The sequence below is a fragment of the Oxyura jamaicensis genome, chromosome Z, assembly GCF_011077185.1.
Source record: "Oxyura jamaicensis isolate SHBP4307 breed ruddy duck chromosome Z, BPBGC_Ojam_1.0, whole genome shotgun sequence".
Taxonomy (NCBI): domain Eukaryota; kingdom Metazoa; phylum Chordata; class Aves; order Anseriformes; family Anatidae; genus Oxyura; species Oxyura jamaicensis.
This window is the reverse complement of record NC_048926.1, coordinates 45,756,152-45,777,349: the sequence shown is the minus strand read 5'-3', so window position 1 is coordinate 45,777,349 and position 21,198 is coordinate 45,756,152. Positions and strand designations below refer to the sequence as shown.

Genomic DNA, 21,198 nt, shown 5'->3' with positions numbered 1-21,198 from the left:
CAAAATGGTAGAGTTCTCGATACTCAGTGAAGTCAGAAAGGGGATCAGTAAAACTGCTGTCTTGGACTTCCGGAGGGCTTACTTTGAGCTGTTCAAGACACTGGTTGGCAGAGACCCTTGGGAGGCGGTACTGAAAGACAGAGGAGCCCAGGAGGGCTGGGTGCTCTTCAAGAAAGAACTCTTAATGGTTCAGGAGCGGTCTGTCCCCACATGCCCAAAGACAAGCCAGCGTGGAAGAAGACTGGCCTGGCTGAGCAGAGAGCTGTGGCTCGAGCTTAGGAGAAAAAAGAGAGTTTATAATCTTTGGAAAAAAGGGCGGGCCACTCAGGGGGACTACAAGGATGCTGCGAGGCGGTGCAGGGACAAAATCAGAAAGGCCAAAGCTCCTCTGGAGCTCAGTCTGGCCACTGCTGTTAAAGACAACAAAAAATGTTTTTATAAATATATCAACACAAAAAGGAGGACTAAGGAGAATCTCCACCCTTTACTGGATGTGGGGGGAAACTTAGTAATCAGAGATGAGGAAAAAGCTGAGGTGCTTAACGCCTTCTTTGCCTCAGTCTTTAACAGCAAAACCAGTTGTTCTCTGGACGCCCAGTACCCTCAGCTGGTGGAAGGGGTAGGGAGCAGAATGTGGCCCCCACAATCCACGAGGAAATGGTTGGCGACCTGCCACAGCATTTGGATGTACGCAAGTCGATGGGGCCAAATGGGATGCACCCGAGGGTACTGAGAGAACCGGCGGAGGAGCTGGCCAAGCCGCTTTCCATCATTTATTGGCAGTCCTGGCTATCGGGGGAGGTCTCACTTGACTGGCAGCTAGCAAACGTGACGCCCATCTACAAGAAGGGCCGGAGGGTAGACCCAGGGAACTATAGGCCTGGTAGTTTAACATCAGTGTCAGGGAAGCTCATGGAGCAGATTATCTTGGGTGTCATGATGCGGCAGTTACAGGGTAAGCAGGTGATCAGGCCTAGTCAGCATGGGTTTATGAAGGGCAGGTCCTGCTTGACGAACCTGATCTCCCTCTATGACAAGGTGACACGCTTAGTGGATGAGGGAAAGGCAGTGGATGTGGTTTACCTTGATTTCAGTAAGGCATTTGACACCGTTCCCCCACAGCATTCTCCTCAGGAAACTGGCTGCTCATGGCTTGGACTGGTGTACACTTTGTTGGGTTAAGAGCTGGCTGGATGGCCGGGCCCAGAGAGTTGTGGTGAATGGAGTCAAATCCAGCTGGAGGCCGGTCACTAGTGGAGTCCCCCAGGGCTCGGTTCTGGGGCCAGTCCTCTTTAACATCTTCATTGATGATCTGGATGATGGGATCTAGTGCACCCTCAGCCAGTTTGCAGACGACACTAAGTTAGGTGCGTGTCTCGATCTGCTCGAGGTAGGAAGGCTCTGCAGGAGGATCTGCATAGGCCGGACCAATGGGCTGAGGCCAACGGTATGAAGTTCAACAAGGCCAAGTGCCGGGTCCCGCACCTGGGGCACAACAACCCCAAACAGTGCTACAGGCTGGGAGATGTGTGGTTAGGAAGCTGCCTGGCAGAGAAGGACCTGGGAGTAGTGGTTGACAGTTGGCTGAATATGAGCCAGCAGTGTGCTCAGGCGGCCAAGAAGGCCAACAGCATCTTGGCTTGCATAAGAAGCAACGTGGCCAGCAGGTCAGGGGAAGTGATTGTCCCCCTGTACTCGGCTCTGGTGAGGCCGCACCTCGAGTACTGCGTTCAGTTTTGGGCCCCTTGCTACAAGAAGGACATGGAGGTGCTTGAGTGAGTCCAGAGAAGGGCAATGAAGCTGGTGAAGGGCCTGGAGAACAAGTCTTATGAGGAGCGGCTGAGGGAGCTGGGACCGCTTAGCCTGAGAAGAGGAGGCTCAGGGGTGACCTTACTGCACTCTACAGCTACCTGAAAGGAGGCTGTAGAGAGGTGGCTGTTGGTCTATTCTCCCACGTACCCAGTTATAGGATGATGGGGAATGGGCTGAAGTTGCGCCAGGGGAGGTTTAAGTTGGATATTAGGAAGAACTTCTTTACTGAATGGGTTGTTAGTCACTGGAATAGGCTGCCCAGGGAAGTGGTTGAGTCACCATCCCTGGAGGTCTTTAAAAGACGTTTGGATGTAGAGTTTAGGGATATGGTTTAGTGGAAGATTTGTTAGTGTTAGGTCAGAGGTTGGACTCGGTGATCTTGGAGGTCTCTTCCAACCTAGACTATTCTGTGATTCTGTGATTTTTTCCCCTGTGATTCTGTGATTCTGTGATTTTTTCCCCTTTTATAAATATGCTCGGAGGCCCAACCAGCATTATTCACTGGCTCACCTTTGGGCAGCAGTTGGTCCCTTTTGGAGACAGCTGGAACTGGCTCCCATTTAACATGGGGCAGCTTCTGGATTCTTCTCACAGAGGCCACTCCTGCAGCCCCCCTGCTACCAAATCCTTGCCATATAAACCCAGTACAACGTCTTATACCTTACATATTATTGTTGTAAAGAAATTTCTAGTCTTCATCGGGGGATCGAAGCTGAAAGACGTACTGTTCACATAAACTCGTGGCTTCGAGACTGGTGTGACCGGCAGAATTTTGGTTTCTTTGATCATGGGAAGGTCTATGCTACACCGGGCCTGATGGCACCGGATGGGATGCGCCTCTCTCGGAGAGGGGTAAGGATCTTAGGTCAGGAGTTGGCAGGGCTGATAGATAGGGCTTTAAACTAGAGTCGAAGGGGGAAGGGGCTAAAACCAGGCGAGCCGATGAAGACCTAAGGGATGGTACGCTAGAATTAGAGGGGCTGTGTGCCAGTGGGGTCCTTTGGTCAGATCCACAAGGTGCTGAGTGTAAGGAGACGCACCTGAAGTGCTTTTACACAAACGCACACAGTATGAGGAATAAAATAGATGAGCTAGAAGTCCTGGCCCAGTCCCGCAACTACGACATCATCGGCATAAGCGAAACCTGGTGGGATGAGTCCTGTGACTGGGGTGTTGCGATAGATGGTTACAGGCTCTTCAGGAGGGACAGGCAGGGTAGGCGAGGTGGTGGGGTGGCGATGTATGTGAAGCAGGGGCTGGACTGTGTGGAACTTCAGGTTGGCGATGGCAAAGTTGAGAGCCTCTGGGTAAGGATCAAGGGACGAACGAATAAAGGGGATGTAGTTGTGGGAGTCTATTACAGACCGCCTGGCCAGGATGATAGCGCCGATAAATTATTCTTTACAGAACTAAGAGAGGCCTCGAGATTAACTCCCCTTGTCCTTATGGGGGACTTCAACTTGCCGGACGTTAACTGGGAGTGCCACACGGCTGACACGAGCAAGTCCAGGAGGTTCATGAAGCACCTAGATGATAACTTCTTGGTACAGGTGCTAACGGAGCCAACTAGGAAAGGTGCCCTCCTAGACCTGTTGCTAGAAAACAGAGAGGGTCTGGTGGGAGATGTGGTGATTGGTGGCCGCCTCGGTCATAGCGACCATGAAGTGGTTGAGTTCAACATTTATGGTGACAGAAGGAAAAGCGCCACCAAAACCTCATCCCTAGATATGGGGAAAGTGGACTTCAGGCTGCTCAGGGAACTAGTCAGTAAGGTCCCCTGGGAAACTGCTCTTGAAGGCCTCGATGTCCACCAGTGCTGGTCACTCTTTAAGCGATGCCTCCTAGAAGCACAAGATAAGGCAATTCCAAAATATCGCAAGTCAGGCAGGCGGGGCAGGAAGCCGGCGTGGCTGACCAGGAACATTCTAATGGAGATTAGGCGGAAACAGAGAGTGTTTCGCTACTGGAAGGAGGGCCAGGCGTCATGGAAAGAATACAGGGATGCTGTTCGTGTTTGTAGGGAGAAAGTTCGAGTGGCCAAAGCACAGCTAGAGTTGAAGCTGGCTGTTTCTGTGAGAGAAAATAAAAAGGGTTTTTTTAGATATGTAAATGGAAAAAGGAGAACTAAAGAAAACATAGGGCCGCTCCTTGATAGGGAAGGTCTCCTCACAGACGATGACGTAGGCAAAGCAGAGACGCTTAACGCCTTCTTTGCCTCTGTCTTCAATGCCGATGATGGGCTTCGGGACCCAGGGTGCCCTGAGCTGGAGGACCGGGATGGTGGGGATGACAAACTCCCAACTGACCCTGAACGTGTGCGGGATTTGCTACTCCACCTGGATCCCTACAAGTCCATGGGTCCGGATGGGATTCATCCCCGGGTGCTGAAAGAGCTGGCGGATGTCATCGCGGAACCTCTATCAATTATTTTTCAACGATCCTGGGAATTTGGAGAGGTCCCAGTAGACTGGAAGCTGGCAAATGTTGTGCCAATTTTCAAGAAGGGTCAGAAAGAAGACCCTAGCAATTACAGGCCTGTCAGTCTCACGTCAGTGCCTGGTAAAATCATGGAGAAGTTGGTTCTCGGACTTATTGAGGCGCACCTGGGGGACAAAGCAGTCATTGGTCCCAGCCAGCATGGGTTTGTGAAGGGTAGGTCCTGCCTAACTAACCTGATTTCCTTTTATGATAAGATCACCCGTATGGTGGACCAAGGGAAACCAGCTGATGTGATTTTTTGGACTTCAGCAAGGCTTTTGACACGGTTTCCCATAGGATCCTACTGGACAAAATGTCCACCATACAGCTAAATAAAAACATCATACGATGGGTGAGCAATTGGCTAACGGGCAGGGCCCAAAGGGTTATGGTAAATGGAGCTGCGTCAGGCTGGCGGGCGGTCACCAGTGGGGTCCCTCAAGGCTCCATTTTAGGGCCAGTACTTTTCAATATTTTTATAAATGATCTGGATGTAGGAATAGAGGGTATTTTGAGCAAGTTTGCTGATGACACCAAACTTGGAGGAGTTGTGGACTCAAATGAGGGCGTAAAGGCCTTGCAGAGGGATCTGGACAGTTTGGAGAGCTGGGCGATCACCAACCGCATGAAGTTCAATAAGAGCAAGTGCCGGGTCCTGCACCTGGGACGGGGAAACCCTGGCTGCACGTACAGACTGGGCGATGAGACGCTGGAGAGCAGCCTAGAAGAGAGGGATCTGGGGGTCGTGGTAGACAGCAAGTTGAATATGAGCCAGCAGTGTGCCCTGCCAGCCAGGAGGGCCAATCGTATCCTGGGGTGCATCAAGAACGGCATCGCTAGTAGGTCAAGGGAGGTGATTGTCCCGCTCTACTCTGCGCTGGTGCGGCCTCACCTCGAGTACTGTGTGCAGTTCTGGGCACCACAGTATAAAAAGGACATGAAACTGTTGGAGAGTGTCCAGAGGAGGGCTACGAAGATGGTGAAAGGCCTGGAGGGGAAGACGTACGAGGAACGGCTGAGGTCACTGGGCCTGTTCAGCCTGGAGAAGAGGAGGCTGAGGGGAGACCTCATCGCAGTCTACAACTTCCTCGTAAGGGGTTGTCAAGAGGCAGGAGACCTTTTCTCCATTAACACTAGTGACAGGACCCGCGGGAACGGGGTTAAGCTGAGGCAGGGGAAATTTAGGCTGGACGTCAGGAGGGGGTTCTTCACAGAGAGGGTGGTTGCACACTGGAACAGGCTCCCAAGGGAAGTGGTCACTGCACCGAGCCTGTCTGAATTTAAGAAGAGATTGGACTGTGAACTTAGGCACATGGTCTGAACTTTTGGGTAGACCTGTGCGGTGTCGAGAGTTGGACTTGATGATCCTTAAGGGTCCCTTCCAACTCAGGATATTCTATTCATGCTAGTATACCCAAATCTCAGTTGCAACTGGAATTTGAATGTTTTAGTCATTAATTGAAAGCAATTTTCATTCACTCAAGTTACAAATATTAGCATAGTGTTAGCTTCTGCTTGGAGATTAAATGTGGTTTTTAGAGAGCTCAGTCCACTTTTCAATTTTATTTAAAATTTGTGGGGTAAAATTTTGTATCTTTCCATCTATATCATCCATCTATACCATTGTATGACAGGGCACAAAAGATTCAGCTTTGGATATTAGTGTTTAAGTATCTACTGAAAATGTCATTTTTTTTGAAGGTATAACTCTTAGAATCCTAGAATATCTTGAGCTCGAAGGGACCCACAAGGATCATCAATTCCAACTCCTGTACAAGAAAACACAAAAATCAAACATTATGTCAGAGTGTTGTCCAAACACTTCTTGAACTCCAGCAGGTTCAGTGTTATGACCAGTTTCTTGGGAAGCCTGTTCTAGTGCCTGACCACCCTCTCGGTGAAAAATCTTTTCCTAACTCCTAGCCTGACCCTCCACTGTCACAGCTCCACTATGTTTCTTTGGGTCCTGTTGTTGTTCCCAGAGAGTAGAGCTCAGTGCCTGCCCCTCTGCTCCCCTCATGAAAAAGCTGTAGGATACCATCTGCCCTCCTGTCAGCCTCCTCTGCTCTGGGCTGAAGAAACCAAGTGACCTCAGGTGCTCCTCGTATGTCTTGCCCTCTAGACCCCTCACCATCTTTGTTGACCTTCTTTGGACACCCTCTCAAAATGTATGTCCTTCTTATACAGTGGTGCGCAAAACTGCACACAGCACTCAAGGTGAGGTTGCACCAGTGCAGAGCAGAATGGCACAATCACTTCCCTCTACCAGCTAGCAATGCCATGCTTGATGCACCCAAGAATGCAGTTGGCCCTTTGGCTTCCAGCACACACTCATATTCAACTTACCATCAGCTAAAAACCCTAGATTCCTGTCTGCAGGGCTGTTCTCTAGTCCTTTATACCTCAGTCTATATGTTATAGCAAGTTGGATTTTAACACATTTCCCACCAGTAGGTGTCCTCCAGACATATAAAAGCACGGTAACATTAGTGATGAGGTGGTTACACAATAAAGGTCGAGTAAAGATTATAGAAAACTGATGCATAGTTCCAAACCAGGAAATAGGTAGATAGATAGATAGATAGATAGATAGATGACAGATAGATAGGTAACTCTTGTTCTGAGGGTGTATGTTATTAAAAAAAAAAAAAAAAAAAAAAAAAAAAAAAGTGAATATATCAACTATGAAAACAAATACTGGGAAGTAGTAGATTTGAGACAACATAACAATATTAAGATAAGATAAATTACAGTCCAGTTATATGTAGCCAAATTAAATGAGTAGATAAAAGTCTTTTTTCTTCCAACAGCTTTGGAAGTGCTAACCATTTACGGTGTACAGTTAATAACACTCTTTTCTAGCAGATCTGTCAAGAACAGTACTATGTGACTGGAAAAAAGTAAAGTGCATTCAGGAGAAGGATGAAGTGAAATGCAAACAATTAGTCTCACATTATTAGAATGTGAGGTTTAAAATCAGCTTTGAAGACAGAATAATTAAAAATATTGAAGTCAAAGAGAACAAAAATTAGAAATAAAAATGTAGGATGCTATAATAAGCTAGCCCTGCTATTTTTTTTCTGATTTCACAAATAAGAGGGATTAAGTACACATGTCCATTTGGCTTTCAGTAAAGCATCCAGTATAGCGTTATGAGGAAAAAATAGTAGTCCTACAAGTGAAAATTAAGGACTAGTACTAAAATTATATGGTGAGCAGAACTGAGCAGGATCGATTGGATCAAGCTCAATAATGGAAAAATACATTTAAAGTCATATACCATTAAGCCGTATTTAAGATTTTCTACATTTTGCAGAAAATCTTGAAAACTCTTCTCCATTAATGATACATAAATGTTAGATTATGTCTAAATCATGAATGAAAAGTAGCTGTGAAAAAGAGAAATCAAATCCATCTCCCTTTGAAATGTAAAGGACAAATAATGTTTCAGAAGTTCTAGGTAAGGGAATACCTCTATCACATCATGCAGAATCTCTCACTATTTAGTTCTTCCTAGAAAATAATCCGCAAAAGAAAGTATGCTGTCTTTTAAGATCTAATTTAACCAAAAGACAGTTAGATTCATGAAACCAATAGGAATGCCTGATTTTCCCAAAAGTCCCTCTATTATGAAGCAGATTTTACTTCAGTATCAACATGTGCATACATATGTACCAACATGTATGCAAGGATAGCTGTCACAGCTGCTCTTTGTGTTTCACTGCTTCCAGAGCCTCTCAAAAAACTCTGCAACAGCAAGTAGTCATCTGTCTGCACTGCTAACCTCTGTGCAATCACTATATGAGCTGCTGGAACAAACCTCACAAGCAGAACTGGTCTTTATTTCTTTTTCTCGAAGTAGCATAAGGAATACATTTTTTTGTATTATTATTTTATTTTTAAATGAACAGACTGCATTACAGATATAAATGTTTAAGGGAATGTAATAAGTAAAATGCCTAATTATTTTTTAATTTCTGAAAAGCAGACATATCTATCATGAACAAGAATTGAGATAGCTATATTAAATTCCAAGCTCTCTTTTTCAACTATAAGTTGTTGTTGTCCTCATGAATACTTTCTAACCCATATGAGCTGGTTGACTAATAGAGCAAAATCAGACCCGCTGAACAGTTTACACAAAAGGGGAGAGGAAGTAGTAATTCAATGCAGGCAGAAATTCTGAATTCCCAGATCTCAGAATAGCCCAAAATATGACTAGTTTTGTTTGTTTGTTTGTTTGTTTGTTTGTTTTTCAGAAAGCAGACCCATGCAAATTTGAATCTTGCAAAAAACTGTCACAGCCTAGTTCATTACTGTGATCAGTCTTGTTGTTCATGGTGGTGAATGTAAATATATGCAAAAGTGCTGGCAAATTAAGTTTTCATTTTCAAGATAAAAGAAAGATTTTATCTGACACAAACATTACACTAGCTTCATAGAATTAGAAGGAAAGCACTTTTCTCTCAGCTCAGAATTTAATTAAAAATCTGAAGCAATACAATAAATTATTTATTCATAACAGGAGACAAAATAAATAAATAAATAAATAAATATGTCAAGAACATATTCATTTGGCTCCAATGAAATTGGAGTTCATTGGAATTTAAATACTGGAGTTATCGTAAGACTTTTTCAATGAGTACAAAACAGGAACACCTTAGATAAGTACACACCTTGTACACCATATAATAAGAGATAGAGGAAAATGTTTGCTGTTAACAAATCTTAATGTTTAGGAGGGACGGACTGAGGAATAAGTTAAACAAAATTCTATTTCACTGATAAAAATTGTTATGAAGCTGTCAGCAATTTATTAATAAACATATTTAAGTAATTAAGAATTTTCCATATTAACATAACAATATAGTAATATTAGAAACTTAATAACACCAGAAGAGATTATTAGTGATCTGGTAAAGCTGTTTTCCAGATAGGTTTCTATCTAACTTTTGTATGTCACTGGTCAGAAACACATCAACTTTTTAAGAACCGGATTTTAGGAAAGTGGAATTATACCGAAGTGGAAAATGTCACATTTGGTCTTATGCAAATGTCATAGGCAATACAGAAGGTTTCCCATAGATGAATATTATGCACCTGTATTATTTTTAACACTGCTTTTAAAATCTTTTTTCTAAAATATTGGAACATCACATTCTTTCCTTGTCCACCTAGATCAAGATATACTAATCAGGTGTGACTTTCACTTCGTATGAAAAGACACAGATGGTAAACCTGAACCAACCTACTGCACAGAAAAGCAGTCGGGAGGAATAAACAGAATCATTTGATCCAGCTCCTGTGCTACAAAAGATTAAAAGGAAATTTGTTAAGCAAAAATTAAAATATATTCCTGTCTTGGTTTCAGTTAGGATAGAGTTATTTCCCCCCCTAGTAGCTGGTAGGGTGCTATGTTTTGGATTAGCATGAGAAGAGTGCTGATAACATGCTGATGTTTTAATTGCAGCAGAGCAATGCTTACACCAAGCCAAGGACTTTTCAGCTTCTCGCTCTGTCCTGCCAGCGAGCAGGCTGGGGGTGCAGCAAGAGCTGGGAGGGGACAGACCCAGGGCAGCTGACCCAAACTGGCCAAAGGGGTATTCCATACCATCTGACGTCATGCTAAACAATATATAGAGGTGGCTAGCCGGGGTGGGGGGCTGGCTGCTCAGGGTTGGGCTGGGCATCGGTCAGCAGGTGGTGAGCAATTGCATTGTGCATCGTTTCATACACATTATAATTATTATTATTATTATTTCCTATCTTAATAAACTGTCTTTATCTCAATGCAGACTTCACTTTCCCATTTCTCTTCCCCATCCCAGAGAGGGAGGGGGGAGGGTGAGCAAATGACTGTATGGAGTTTAGCTGCCAGCCAGGTTAAACCACAACAATTCCAAAGCAAAAATCATGAATTATGATTTGTTAAAATTATTATTTGTTAAAATTATTTGTTAAAATTATTTGTTAATATTATTGAATGTTAACATTCAATTATGAATGCTAAAAGAATGGGGAAATAAAACAGTAGAGCTAACATTAAGTGTGATTATTCTTAACAGAAAGTTGCCCAAAAAGTAAGTAAAATAGTCTTTTAGTCAATAGTCTTTTGACTTCTGAACTTCATTCCACTTTATCTTATATTGACTTTGTTTTTCCTATTTTTTTTTTTTTTTTTTTTTTTTTTACCTTTCTTTACAAATTGGTAGGCTGATATTTAGAGTTGATACTTTCTGAAAATCAGGCTTCATAAATACCAGACTGCATAAATATTACTTAATTCAATCTGGACTCTGTAGTAATTTCCCAAGCTAAAGTGTTGCCCTTTTTTAAGAAAGAGGATGGTCAGCTGTAAGAAGGACAGTGAAAGTTCTTACTTGCAGGGTCCTGAGATATTAATGGATTTATGAATATGAGCACAAGATTTCATTATTTCTATATGCTCTTGTCATCATATGACTACAAAACCTACATTGAGGCAATAGAAATGACTCTCTGAGAAGCAATTTTTTTTTTCCCTTCATCATCTACAGTGAATTGTAAAATCATTTGAAAAGGAAATGGAAATATGTAATATCAGGTTTAAATAGTGAAATCATACGTTCTTGTCTTTTATGAATATGGGAAGTATTTGAAAGGGAAACTAATCCACCTGTACTACTTAATGATATCACATTGTGACTTGCAGTGCTGATGCTTGCACATCACCTGTGCTAATATAATAGAATTTAAGATAGAAACATGAAGCTTCATTTTGCTGTTTATTCATGCCACCATTGCAAATATTGCTGTACAGTTTGCTTTGAGACTACAGAACATGTGAGGAACAGCTTAGCTTGGCAATATCTCTGGAAGGTGACTGATACTTTTAAGTCCCCTGAAGCTGTTTCAGGATCTAATCCTGTGATTCCAGACATTGTCATTAATAGTGGGAGAGAAAAATTTATAGCTTTTCAATGTGTAGACAGGCATGTATATTCAATTAAGGGAAGCAGTTGCTTTAGAAAAACTTTGTGGAACAAAACCTTGAGTAATTAACATATTTGTGAATTAAAATGAAGTTATTGAATAAATTGCTTTAAAAAATGAGAATGAAACTGAGGTTAATGATTTTTTTATTACAGATTGGAAATAAATAATTGAAGGAATTGCTTTTGATGTCTTGCAAAAGAGTTTTTTCTAATTAATTTGTTTTTATTGCAAATAAGAATGAAATTAGTGAATATATTGGTTTTTTGGGGTTTAGAAGTAGAATTGATTGGCTTGTTTTTAGGATCTTAACATTGCTGAAAGGAATTAAATTATTAGATGAATTACATTTGTCTCTAATTGATCTTAAATGTAAATGTGTTTATTTCTGCCTCGAGAATAAATACTGTAGCTAAAATAGCTGCTTTTGTCTTTTCAGTAGAATGATACACTGCTTTCATTTGGGGCTTGATTTTTACTCAGTTACTAAGAGTAAACATAGGCCCTTAATGCAAAAAACATTTCTGCTATTAATGTTTTTCTGCTATTAATGTTTTTCCGCTATTAAAGTGGTATTTGTGGTGTCAAAATTTTAATTCTATATTGTTAGTTATTGAAACTAGAATATTTATATGATCCTTATTAATTTGATTTTTTTTAATAATAATAATAATTAAAAAAAAAAAAAAAACTCTTCATGTATAAGCCTGTTCATTTATTTTTACATACTTTCTTTCTAAGGTACAGATATCATATTCCCCACATATAAAAACTGATCTGTGATAAAAAGAACACTGTAGAAAGAATTGTCAAATTTGACAGTCCTTTATATTACAGACACAGAATGAGGTATTTTCTCCCTGTCTTGGGACTTTCTTATAATCAATATAAATTAGGCAGGCTTTCTGTAGAGAAGGAGGTTTCCTTGGTGACAAATTCTTGATAACAGCTTTATATCGCTTACTTCATAAAGTTAGTAGAGTGTGCAGTTGTATAACTGTGTGTAACTATTGCTGTCAAACTAGAACCACATTGGAAAAAAATATTGAGCAATATTTATGTTAATAAAGTTTTTAAAGTGCTATATCACTACCATGAAAACATTGTTAGGATAATCAAAACACATAAAAGCAATCCAACCTCTTCCCCACCTGGATGAAAATATAAAAATAAAAAATAAAAAAAATAAAAAAGAAAGATAGCTTAGTCTGAAGATCTACAATGAGTCTTACTCAAATCAGTGAGAGTTTTTGGCTTCCTGGTAACATAATCTTCATGTCTTATGTGCAGAAAAAAAATTAAACAAAATATCTACATCCAGTTAACATAGAAAAGAAAAAGGAACATATCCCAGATGTGCAATGATCATCCTTGAAAACTGATAATTATGTTTTGTAACTATATTGCCTATAATGAGAATAAAAAGGAAAAAAAAAAAAAAGGAAAAAGGAAAAATATGTTCATGTGTGTGTTTACTTAAGGCATCTAGCAGTTTTAATCAGTTTTTCTATGTAATTGATACGAGCTCTTATGAGTAGTTAAGACCAAAATTTTTCAAGAAAGTAGAGGGTGAAAGGACAGAATTTAAAGCTTTCAGATATTTAGTTATTATTGACCATCTTATATCTCATGCTTACTACTATACTAGTACAAGTGGAGGTGAATTGCTTGGTGATAGTTCTTAGCCTTGAATTCTGATGTCCAGCAAACTTACCTCAGTTATTAATTACCAATGCTGAAACTAAAGTTTTTCCCTCCTGAGTGGGAAAACCCTCACTACTATTGGGTTTGGTGTCAAAGTCAGACCCAACTTTGAAAATATCTGGGTATTAATTTAATTGTCTAAGTTTATACTTATTGTTCTGCCCATACACAGGTTAATATGAAAAGTTTAAAGCTTCAGGGAGGTTACAGAAACTTAAATTTATTTTCTACATTTCTTGCCATTCCCATATTATCATTTTTTTCAGCCTTTATATATATATATATATATATGTATATATATATATACATGTACATGTAAAGATAACCTCTTAACTATAGCATGCTCTGTTATATTTTTTGCCAAATGTGTAATGTTCATGATCTTGTCCAGATGTCTCACTTGGACACAGAGAGCTTTGGAACAGTAGTAGTAGTAAGAGCAAAGACCTAATCAGCCCAAGGAGAGAGCCTATTCAAATGTTAATCTTGGAGACTTGTGCAGCAGAATCGTAATTGAATTAAGTGTTAATATATAAGCAAAGATTTGTTTGGGAAACAAATGTTTGACAACTTATGGAATAGAAGTTGCTAATAAATCCCTCTTATAATTCACCTTTACTGGTGGAGAAAATGAGTAGATAATGAAAAGGTGTCATCAATTCATGGATTCTCTTCTTGCATTTCATGTTTGTGGCCCCATATTAGAGAACAGAGAATTTTATTAAGAGAAATTCCTTGCAGATTTTTAGTTGGGTCTAGATCAAGTATCATGTTTGTTGCGCTTTCCTAACAGCTCATTATTGAACACAAGCAGGATGTGATCAAGTTTGTATTACTTGATCACCACTGCTGCTTGCAGCTTTCTCACTGGTATGTATGGTAGTTGTGATACTATTTTCTTTAAAGTGGTAAACAGAGAGGGGCAATCACTTGATCATCTATGAAGGTGCCTCATCTGTACATGTTATAGAGGTGATCAGGTATTTTTGCCTGCAGGACTCAGTATATGTTATGCTGAAATCATCAAGACCCTACAGGTCTTTATATATGTTATATAAATATTTAGTCCTGGGTTCTGACCATGTGATACAATGAAGTTGCAACTTTAAATTTTAAATCTGCATGAAAACCTATGCTCCTCTATAGCCCACAGGCCCTGTCCTCCAACTGTTAGATGGCTAGATACCATACACTACCAAGCAATTCTTCAAATGAAAACGTCTTTGTCTAATAAAGATCCTTTTGTTACCTCCCACAGAACAATGAGATGCAATAAGTTACATTTCATTTTTACTGGCACTTGATCTTCCTTTAGGTAGTTATTTTATGAAAGGTAAGATGGGAATCAAAGAGCCTAGCTTTACTCAGCAGATTACTCTCTCAATTAGAAAATAGAGATATTTTTCCCCTGTGATTAGGGGAAAAAGGTCAGGGAATGGACAGAAGAAACTGGTCACACTTGACAAAATTGTGCAAAGGCAATGGAGAAGATTTTTTTGTTTTTTCCATTAAGTAGCTGATGTTTTGCAAGTTTTTGTTTGTTTGTTTGTTTGTTTGTTTGTTTGTTTGTTTTCATTTCTGCTAGAACAACCTCAAGCTTTAATCAGTACTCTGCTTTTGTGCCCCTGGAGTGAGTGTAAGCACAGAGACTCTGCTGAAAAATAAATAAATAAAATAAATAAATAAAAAATAAACAAATAAATAAATAATGTTCTCTGGAATAGACTTTGTCATACTTGCCCATTTTCCTCAACCAATATGGCGAAATAAGGGTGCCCCAAAAAAATGTGAGACAAGCTGCAGTGATGCTGGGAGAGAAGAAGACTTTATGATGCTCTAGAGAATAGGATGTGGTGGTGTGTGTGAAAAGAGGAAACTGGAGCCTTCACAGTGTCTTTTGCCTTCTCCATGGGTCAGACAGTGAATGCAAACAAAAAGATTGGAGGGCTGTCTGAAAACATGAGAAAAGACACACCTCATGAAACAACCTTCCCACTAGCCAAAAGGCAATAAGGGCTCTTTGCTGATAGTTTTTCTTTTATGCAACAGGAATGTCAGTCAATGACTTTAATATGTTTTTCTCTTGTTTGTTTTGTTTGTTTGTTTGTGGCACTAATAAACATATTTTAATGACTGGATTCAGACGGTTGATCAACTCAGCTTGGTTGCTGGATTTAATGACCTTGCCATGCTAGTGAAGAGGGCTTTAAACTAGGGTTGCCAGGGGAACTTGAACCTCAATCCATCCCGCTCCTCTCAGTTTGATGCCAGTGTCACTGAAGCCTTGAGAAGGGTCGCAAGTCAGCAAGAGAACACCTGAAAAGCACTTCAAAGGAATTCCAGCCACTCCAGACAGTAAGACTTCTTCATCAGGGGCACAACTGAAATGTCTCTATGCTCTATGTAAACACACTAACATGGGCAATAAAAAAAAAGTTAGAGGTATACGCATGCCCGCAGGGCTATGACCTCATTGGTTTATGTAGATATGGTGGGATGGCTCCCAAAACAGGTGTGTTGGAACTGGAGTGTTTCTCTTTAGGAAGGACAAGAATGGGAGACAAGGAGGGGATGTTGCCCTCCAGTGTCAATGAGCAGCTGGAGTTCATGAAGCTCTTCCTGTAGATGGGTGACAAGCTGACAAAGAGCTTATGGGCCAGGATTACAACTAGGGCAGGGACAGGGGACTTTATAGTGGAGGTTTGATAAAGGCCACCTAATCAGGAAGACGAAGCAGATGTGGCCATCTATATGCAGGTAGAAGCAGGCTTATGTTCACAAGCCTTCATCATCATGGGGGACTTCAACTACCGTTATATCTGTTGGAGGGTCAGCACAGAGGGACATAGGCAATCCAGGAGGTTCCTGGGATGTGTTGATGACAATTTTTCTAAGTCATAGAAGAGCCAATGAAGAGAGGTACTATGCTAGACCTCATTCTCACCAAGGAGAGGGCAGTTAGTGGGGAATGTGAAACTCAAGGGCAGCCTTGGCTACAGTGATGGTGAAAGGGCTCAGTTTGGGATCCTGAGGACACTGAGGAGGAAGCACAGCAAGCTCTATGGGGAGACTTTGGGAGAACAGACTTTGACCTCCTCAGAGAGAGTACTGTGGGACAAAGCCCTTGGAGCCAAGAAAGCTGGTTAATATTCAAGGATCACCTTGTCCAATTTCAGGAGCGATACATCCCAACAAAGTCAGGCAAAAAATACCAGGAGAGCTGCATAGATGAACAAGGAGCTCCTGGTCAAAATTAAGCAACATAAGGGTGCCTACAGAGGGTTGAAGCAAAAACAGGTAGCCTGGGAGGAATACAAAGACATTGTCTGAGCAGCCAGGGGTCAGGTTAGGAAAGCCAAAGTCCTATTAGAACTAAATTTGGCAAAGGAAATCAAAGGCATCAGGAAAGGCTTCTATAGGTACATCAGTGGTAAAAGGAAAACTAGAGAAATTGTGGGCCATCTCCAGACAAAAATGGGTGACCTGGTTACCTGGGAAATCAAGAAGGCTGAGGTACTCAATGATTTTTTTGCCTCAGTCTTCACTAGCAATTGTTCTAGCCACATAGCCTGTGTCCCAGAAGGCAAAAAAAAAGGACAGGGGGAAACATGGACCATCCCTTGGAGGAAAATCACAGAATCACAGAATTGTAGGGGTTGGAAGGGACCTCCAGAGATCATCAGGTCCAATCCCCTGCCAAAAAAGGTTCCTTTCCCTAGAGCAGGTTGCACAGGTAGGCATCTCCAGAGAAGGAGACTCCACAACCTCCCTGGGAAGCCTGTTCCAGTGCTCTGTCAAAGAAGGTTTTCTTTTTTTTTTTTTTCTTTTTTTTTCTTTTTTTTGTATATTGGTGCTCCATTGGCCACTTCCTGTGTTCCATTTTGTGGCCATTGTCCCTTGTCCTGTCCCCACAGACTACTGAAAAGAGGTTGGCCATATCCCTTTGTCTCCCACACTTAAGGTATTTATAAATATTGATAAGATCCCCTCTCAGTCTTCTTTTCTCCAGACTGAACATACCCAGGTCTTTCAGTCTTTCCTAATAGATAAAATGCTCCAGGCCCTGTATCATCTTTGTGTCCCTCTGCTGGATGCAACCAGGTTCAAGACCATATAAGGGACCTGAAATTGCACAAGTCTATGAGACTTGATGAGATGCATCCAAGGATCATGAGGGAAGCAGCAGATGTACTTGCTAAGCCAATATCCATCAAATTTAGAAGTTGTGGCAGTCTAGTGAAGTTCCCACTGACTGGAAGATAGTAAAAACTAACCCACATTCTTTAAAATGGTACTACGAGTCTTTAACGTCTTTGGGAGTAACATTGACACCAGTAGGATTGAGTGCACCCTTAGCAAGTTTGCTGGTGACTAGGAGAAGGAGCTGGGGGTGTTGGCTCATAAGCTAGACACGAGCTGGCAATGTGCACTTGCAGCCCAGAAAGACAACCATATCCTGGGTTGCATCAAAAGAAGTGTGGCCAGCAGAGTGAGGGAGGTGATTCTCTCCCTCTACTCTGCTCTCGAGAGATCCCACCCAGAGTACTGCTTTCCGCTCTGGGGCCTCCAGCACAAGAAGGACATGGGCATATTATAATGTGCCCAGAGGAGAGCCACAAAGATGATTAGAGGGCTGGAGCAACTCTCCTAGGAAGACAGGTTGAGGGAGTTGGGGTTGTTCAGCCTGGAGAAGAGAAGGCTATGAGGAGACCTTATAGTGGCCTTCAAGTACCTAAAGGAGGCCTACAAGTAAGCAGGAGAGAGACAGGTAACCCAGACTGAACAAAGAGATGTCCCATTTCATATGGCATCATGCTCAGCAATAAAAGCTGAGGTAAAAATGGAAGAAAGGGAGGTTTTTCAGAGTGATGGTACTTGTCTCCCCAGGAAACCGTTGTGCATAATGAGCCGTGTTTTCCTGGAAGTGGCTGAAAGTCTGTCTGTCGTTGGGAAACAGTGAATGAATTCCTTGTTTAGCTTTTCTTGTGCATGCAGCTTTTACTCTACATAGTAAGATATCTTCATCTTAACATGTGCATTGTCACATTTTTACCTTTCCAATTCTCTGCCCCATCTCACTTGGAGAGAGTGAGTGAAGTCCTAAATAAGGGATAAACCACCTTGCAAAACTGTGGAATGCTATTCCTCTCTTCACTAGAGGATTAATTGAAGTCCTGTTGATTCTGCATATGTAGGTCCCAAGGAGGCCTGTGCTTTGACTTTACATATCCTCAGTAATGTTTAGGTTCGGAATTATTGTCCCCATGGTGCAAGCTCCCTTCCATCCTCAGGGTAACCTTTTCCTGGTCCCATTATGACATAACCTATACCACTCTTTGCCATTTGGGACTGACCATCCAGTTACAGAATGATTCCCACACCATGTTTGGTGTGAATGATATATATTAACACTCCCATAACTGTACAGTATAGATAATTGCCTAACTCACAGGTAACATTTCCACACCCAGGGTCAATATTATGCCCCCTGAATTTCCAACAGTATGAAGAATTCTATACATACTAATATAAAATACCGAATCCCCTGGAGACACTCTAATTCTATGTAATCCAACTCTTTTCCACAATTACATCTGATATTCACTAATTTTTCCTAAGGACAAGTTAGTTTACAACTATGATTCAAACGTCCCCTTAATTTTTAATTGTAAAGGTTCTCTTGTAGCAACTGCCTCACAGGTCACAGGGTCAACTGATACCTTCAGCTGGGTGTAGTGAGTCTACCCTTTCTAAGCTGTTCTTACTGCCCTCTTAGAAGTAAGGAGTACTTCAAAAAGGTCCTTCCTGATCAGGTTGTAACTTCAGTTCCCTCCACATTTGTAGCAGAACCCAATCTCCTTCTTGGAATGGATGGATCAGGACTTCCAAGGGTGGGGTCTGAGCTAACAATGCATTGGTCTTAAGAAATTACGAAGAGGACAACAGCCCAAGTATAAAATTATTTTGAAGTAACATATTTTGTCTTGAATTGAGTAATTCATTCCTTGTGCCCAGGTATACCAAACCTGAATAACATTTCATAGGGTGAAACTGCCACATCTTTTCTTGGCACCATTTGAATTCAGAGAAGTGCCAAAGATAAGCACTTCATCCAGAGGTGCCAAGTTTCCTGAACTTAGTCAGTTGTTTCTTTACTGTCTGATTCATCCACACCACCCTTCCAGAAGAAGAAGGATGCCAAGGAGTGTGAATTCCCATTTAATTCTTACAGTCCACATTACTCCTTGCAATATTTGTCATGTAAAGTGACATCCTTGATTAGAGTCAATATTTTCAATTGTTCTATACCTGGGAATTATCTGTTCTATAATTACTTTAGCTACCACATTCACAGTAGCAGCTACTGAAGGGAAGACTTTCACCCACCTTGACAAGTGGTCAACCAAGACTAATAAGTATTTAAATCTACCTACCCTAGGAACTTCTGTAAAATCTACCTGGACACTTGGGAAAGGTCAAATTCCTGGTTCTCAACACCCCACCCCCCACCCACCCTTTAGGTTGTCTGTGGATAATCCTCCTATTTATCTTTGGACACACTATACAACTCCTGCATACTTGTTTAACCACAGTATATATTCCTACACATGCATATTTCCATAGTACAGAGTCATACATTGCTTGAAATCCCCAATGACTCCCTCAATGTAAAAACGTTAATATATCTCCTGTCCTGATAATAGAAGATCATCCACATATTGTAACATTAACACCCTTCTGGAGGTTGGAATTGCTCCAAAATCTGTTCTAGAACTTACCCACATAAATTCAGTGAATTTGTAAACCCTGAAGGTAAAACTGTCCATCTATATTGTTGCTTTCTCTCCCTTTCAGGATCTTTCTGCTTTAAGGTGAACATATCTCTGCTTTCATGGTGTCAGAGCACCCCATTAATAACAGTTATTCCAGTCTAACAACTAACTATTCAAATGCCCAATTTCACCATCAAATCCCTTCCCAACAAGTTAGTCCCTGTCTTGGGTACATACAATAATTGCCTAATGATCATTTTATCCCCTACTCTCAGCTTGGTGTCCCCACAATGTGGCAGTGTTATCCCAGTCTCTTCTACCTCTGTCACCTTTAGGGCTTCATTATTAATGAAGTCCATGCAGGACCAACCCAGAAAAGGTGGCACCCCACAGGAAGAACCCTACGCCAGAGCAGGGGAGAAAGCAGTCATGAAGGAGCAGCAGTACTGTCCTGGTTTCAGTTAGGATAGAGTTATTTTTCCCCCTAGTAGCTGGTAGGGTGCTATGTTTTGGATTAGCATGAGAAGAGTGCTGATAACATGCTGATGTTTTAATTGCAGCAGAGCAATGCTTACACCAAGCCAAGGACTTTTCAGCTTCTCGCTCTGTCCTGCCAGCGAGCAGGCTGGGGGTGCAGCAAGAGCTGGGAGGGGACAGACCCAGGGCAGCTGACCCAAACTGGCCAAAGGGGTATTCCATACCATCTGACGTCATGCTAAACAATATATAGAGGTGGCTAGCCGGGGTGGGGGGCTGGCTGCTCAGGGTTGGGCTGGGCATCGGTCAGCAGGTGGTGAGCAATTGCATTGTTCATCACTTTTTTTGTACACACTATTGTTGTTATTATTATTATTATTTCCTATCTTAATAAACTGTCTTTATCTCAATGCACAGACTTCACTTTCCCATTTCTCTTCCCCATCCCAGAGAGGGAGGGGGGAGGGTGACTGAATGGCTGTGTAGAGTTTAGCTGCCAGACTGGTTAAACCACAACAAGTACCTTTCCAACTCTCTGCCCTATCTCACTTGGAGAGAGTGAGCGAGTGGCTCCATGGTGCTTAGCTGCCTGCCAGAGTTAGATTATAACATATCCAGAGGTCACTTCCAATTTAAGCAGTTCTGTGATTCTGTTTGTAAGAAACGATCTGTAGCCAATAACACAAGCTCAGGGAAGGATTTTAGTGAAGTAACATTTTTATTCATGATTGCAATGGCAGGCATCCTGCAAGCACAAACAAACAGTAGAAGTGTGTCATAAACTTATATCCCCTATTACCCAATGCTTAATTCCTCATGTTTCCTCATTGGCTGAGTACTACAGGTTCACAATCTACTCAGCACTATACCATAAATGTACTATACCATAAATGCACTAGCATTTATTAAAGAACTATACCATAAAAGTACTACTCAGCACTATACCATAAATGTACAATTTTATCTGACCAGTCTTAAATTT

General features: G+C 41.6%; 1 long non-coding RNA gene across 1 annotated transcript in view; it reads left to right on the top strand.

The window, feature by feature from the left end:
• Window positions 1-5,607: 5,607 nt before the first annotated feature.
• LOC118156660 overlaps window positions 5,608-21,198 on the top strand; it is a 21,634-nt gene continuing 6,043 nt past the window's right edge. Inside the window, exons 1-2 of the long non-coding RNA XR_004746368.1 lie at window positions 5,608-5,619; window positions 11,833-11,840. This is a non-coding gene — a long non-coding RNA (uncharacterized LOC118156660). The remainder of the gene's footprint in view (window positions 5,620-11,832; window positions 11,841-21,198) is intronic.